The following is a 5,110-nucleotide window of genomic DNA, read 5'->3' on the forward strand; positions in this document are numbered from 1 at the left end:
TTATTGTATAATTATAAGTGTATAGGATGAAAATATATGTACTTGCATGTGTACATACAATTTTCTCACACTTTATACAAATAGAAACACAATTCATACATTTCGCTTCTGTTTGTATAAGTTAGAAAGGCGAGGGTGGCGAGCGAGATTTGGGAGAGTGGTGAGCGAGATCTAGAAGAGGGAAGAGAGGGGAACAAAAATATACGTATTTATACAATTTTCTCTGCTTTACAATTAGAAATTTTTTTATACACTTGTGTTTGTATAAAAAACGAGGAAGCGAACGAGTGATAGGAGGAGAGTGACGAGCGAGATATTTGGGAGAGAAGCGCCTAGCAATTTTTTGCAAACGTTTGCATGGAACACAATTAAATCAAACCCTACCTACTCTATTTATTTAGATTATTAGTTTGCTATTATATACAATTTTCTCAATTTTAATTCATTAGGCAGACCATTTTGGGCCCATTATGTTTCAATTTTCAGCAGTCCATCTCCCATTTGATTCCAAATAACCCCATTTCAGACTCTAGCCAGCCCAAACCCAATTCGTTTTAAAATCCCAGCTCCAATTCAGCCCAACATTAACAATGTATTAGCAGCCCACCATAATCCCCTTACCTGGCCCAAATCTTGCACATAACAAAGAAAACTCAGCGACTTGGCCACGCGATGAAATTCACCTCCACGCGCCTTGTCATCTTCTCCGCGAAAACGACAGCCATCTGCGCGAGTACAACCCAACACTCAACCTTCCTTGTCATCTTTGTCGCACCCTTTCCATTTCATACAAGTGTAGCAGTAAAAGAAGTCACACGAATGCGTCCTTGAAGCGTGGGATCAAGCCACGTATCGCAAGAAGGACGCCGAGTCGATCGAAGCCGTTTATTCCTCTTTCCCTCTTCCAGAATGATTTGAAAACTTCAAGAAAAAGTATGTTAGCATAAAAATGGTAAAAGTTGGGGAGTTGGAATTTTCGAAAGGGCCCTCTGTAATAGGGATTTTTATCGGTTTCCTTCTGAAAAATGGAAGCCCTATTATCTCGTCCTATAAAAGCTTCCTCTTCTTGAATGTTGAGGGGACTCTGTCTCTCTGTGTTTTCTTGGAGGCGGAACATTTTTTCAGGGATAACAAAATTTTGAGCAGCAAATATATAGGGCGGTTTAAGTTTAAAAATAGCTAAAGAGTACTCACTATCTGTGTTAGGGAAGCCAGAGGAAAAATTTTGCTCCTCTGGTAAAAAATTGAAAATGACAGAAAATTATTAAGGAAGTACTCTCAAAATATATATATATATATATATATATATATATATATATATATATATATATATATATATATATATATATATATATATATATATATATATATATTCTGTTCTTGTTCGTGGTTGTGGATTTTGCCGAATCTCTCAGGCTTTCATGGTTGTTGGTGGAATCGTGCTTGGAAGCTCGTTTGAACCCTGTTCGCTTCTCCTAAAAGGCAAACTCCTCTCAAAATCTTAATTTTTTTTAGTCGAGGTGTTGTAGTTCGCATATTTGAGCTCTTTCGATGCTTGAGTTTGTTCTTGTTGGATGTCTTTGTTGTTTTCTTACTCCATCCTGATCAAGCATAAAATCTGTACACGTAGTGTTTGAGTTTTCTGTTTCTTGTGTATTCTTCTGCCTCATTTCAATGTATTATTATTATTATTTTATTGGGATAATGCACAAGTAGGCGCTTAACCTATGCCCGAAGGGTCAAATACACACTTATACTATATTAAGGTTTTATTATCCTTCTAAATTTATTTTATTAATAATTTTTATCTTTTTTTTTTACATATGTGGCACTATCATGTGGGCCCAACACAGGTTAAATTTTTTTTAAGCTAGTGCTACATAGGCCGAAAATTGGTAGAAAATTAGTTATAAAATAAGTTCAGGGTATTATAGGACCTTAGTATAGTATAAGTGTCTCTGAGATTTCGAGCATAGGTTGAGGGGGCACTTGTACATTTTCTCTATTTTATTTAATGTTGGAAAGTTTCGCACCATGGTTATATGGGGTTAGTTTTTGTGGGTATGTTGATATTCGGATGTTGCGTATGTCCATTGTTTAGTTTCATCGAGTTAGTTGCGCTATTGAGTTGAAGATTCGTGGGTCATGACTCAATGTTATGGCCTTTAAGTTGTTCGAGTTTGAGTTTTTATAGTGTTATTTCCGTTTTAGGCAATATTATTTCATTTTTATGAAATGGGGCAGAATCTGAGGGGAAATTTTTGCCGAAAGTTGTTTGTCAGTTGTAAAATGCAATATTGATTTTCTTTGTCTAGCTTGTGTGTTCGCTCAGTTTTAATATGGGAGGTCTCCTTTTGTTTTAGTTCAAATCTTGTAATGCAGTAGCTTACTGTCTTGTTTATATTCTCTGTTTTGACTTGAATATTTTTGGATAGAGTCTGGTTCTGTTTAAGCATAAGCTCCCAACTCATTTTCTTCACTATGCAAGATTTACTATCGATTGTCAGTCCTTATCCCCTTATCTTCTTTAATGAAAGAAGTTGTATCTTTAGTGATTTGAGTTAATTTTTATTTTGTTTCGAGTTGTGTGTTCATCTGTTTTACCTCTTTGCCTAACATGTTTTCAAGTGTCGATTTTTCTGCATTTATGTTTGTTATTTTGATGTTGCTTTAAGCTGTTCACATCATATTCTCACTGACTTGACCGTCGCAAATTCCAAGTTGGTAACTTAGGATGTGCGGCTTCGCTTGTGATAAAATATGTGAATCTTTTAAGAGTTCGGCTAACTTTTTAATATCCCATTCTAACTCTTATTTCTAAAACTAAAATTGTCCTTTGCAATCAATTTAATCACATTACTTTACCTAATATAACATAGTCATTTCAAACGTGGATTTTGTTACCGAAATCATCCTTGTCCAACAATATTGGTGTTTAGGGTGAATTTTAAGTTGTTTCCATGTTTAAGTTTAAGTTATGGTTACCTGCTTGCCCTTGTTAAATTTGTTTGAAAGCTTATCCTCGTTGAATGTGTTAATTTATATTTTGAAGTCCTCCAGTCACGGTAGTACGCAATATTATTTTATGAATCAAAGACGGCATGAGTGTTCCTTTCAAATTACTCAAGCTGTTGACTTTAGACTAGCCTGCCAAGTTTTAATTTTCTCTTTTTGTTTTTTGTTGTTTTGCTGAGTTCGTGGTCTGTTCATATAATTTTACATATAAAAGAAAATTTTAGTTCAAAATGCTTAGGTTGATCATATCTTAATGTGTCAAAGGCATGTCCAGTTGGTGTCTGAATTTAGGTGAGTTCAGTTATTGTCATTTATCTGTATGAAAGTGCACTTAGTCGAGCATTGTTGTACGGTGAAGTTATTTTCCCTCTGCTTCATCTCATAGCATTAAATTCAACTAAGCACTTGTTTAACACATTTTATTTTAGTACATGCCGATTACATGGAAACTCTAGATATTTACCTAATTTGTGTTTTGAGGATATAAATTTTGAATGCTAATTCTCATCATTTTATTGCATGTGCTGCTATTCAAGCCACCTTCGGGTATTGTTTCTTCCCTCGTACACTCTGGGTGGGCCATAAAGGCCCAAATGCAACTCATTTTACTTGAGTTCAGTTCACAAAGCCAGCGTACAGGTTTCAAAGTTCAAGAATTCGAAGCAAATTGACCGGAGTTGAAAAGATTGGGTCTAAGCCCAAATTTGTTTTCGAAATTTTGTATTTTGTTATCTTTGGGCCAAATCCCTTTTGTATCATTTTTACGTTGAATAGTTTAGAATAGGTACAAGTTGAGTGGGCCTAAGGCCCAAAAACAAAGGGTCCAAATACTGGTCCATGCAGACAGAAATCGTATTTTGACCCGATCCCCCCTCTCTCTCTCTCTCTCTTTATTTTTTGTATATTTATTTGTTGATTGTCGCTAGTTTAGGGTTAGAAATTTACAAACCCCCGCAAAGCGCCACTATATTCTAACGGTTTAAACTAATCGATCGACTATAAAAAGACTTAAAAAATTACTTAAATAATTTTACGGATTAAAATAATCCACTTAGATAATAGGTTAGTATCTTTGCATTTCTAAACAAATTTTAAAAGCAAATTAAAGTTTATCAGACAATTGCGAGTTAACAAATATTTTAGGTGCCGTAAAACCTTCATAAAATATTAATAGAAATTCCAGAACCCCTTTAAAGTTTTCAAAACGATATTTCTGTTTAAGTCTTTTAGAAACAAAGGTTTTCTTAATTTTTCTCAAAAATTAAGTGGCGACTCAAAAAGTCAAAAACTTATAAATAAAATATTTTTCCGAAAACGTTTAAAACAAAATGTTGTGCTCTGCATCATCTGTATCCTTAACTAAAAAATTTCAAAGCTTGTGAATTACAATAAATTATGATTTAGACACATGGTGGACATTGAAGTAGTACTTAACCTTAAGAAAATCAGCCTAGAGAGATGGTTGAGTTCTGAGCAATGGTTAGAAAATGAGATAGATGGCTGTTTGTTTTATGCTTCCTGTTTTTTTTTTTTTAAAAAAATATTATGCCGAGTTTGTAAAGGAAAGATAGTCATAAAGATATACCTACATCTCAAAATTTAGTCTCGGCCATATGAACAAATAAAGTTGGTTACTGCATTAAATCTCCTTCGTGCAGAGGCCATATGAACAGATAATACCTACAACTCACAGTTTAGTCCCTTAATAAATAAACATATCCTCTCTTCTTCGGTAGTCACCAACTGCGTAGCATATCTATGCAAGGCATGAAACTTGGCCTCATAAGAAGCCACATACATACCACCTTGGTCCAAAAACATGAACTCATCCTTCTTGTGATCTCTCAAAGTCCTAGACACATATTTCTTTAAGAACATGGCATGAAACAGAGTCCAAGTAAATGGAGGTAAAATTGAAGATTTGTGTTCCATATAAACTCTCCACCACTGCTTAGCCTCACGCTGAAGCTGAAAAGTCATAAACTCAATCCCGTGCTAATGGAAAATTCCCAACTGATGAAGCCTCTCATTGAAATCTAAAATAAATCCATAAGCATCCTCACTCTCAGAACATATAAAATACAGGAGGATTCAG

General features: G+C 34.6%; 1 long non-coding RNA gene across 1 annotated transcript; it reads left to right on the plus strand.

The window, feature by feature from the left end:
* The first annotated feature begins 549 nt into the window (after positions 1-549).
* Positions 550-3,881, plus strand: LOC138338182 (uncharacterized). Its single transcript, XR_011211600.1, has 2 exons — positions 550-1,482; positions 3,552-3,881. It is a non-coding gene; the product is annotated as an uncharacterized lncRNA (long non-coding RNA).
* The last annotated feature ends 1,229 nt before the right edge of the window (positions 3,882-5,110 follow it).

This window comes from Solanum lycopersicum, chromosome 9, assembly GCF_036512215.1.
Source record: "Solanum lycopersicum chromosome 9, SLM_r2.1".
Lineage (NCBI taxonomy): Eukaryota > Viridiplantae > Streptophyta > Magnoliopsida > Solanales > Solanaceae > Solanum > Solanum lycopersicum.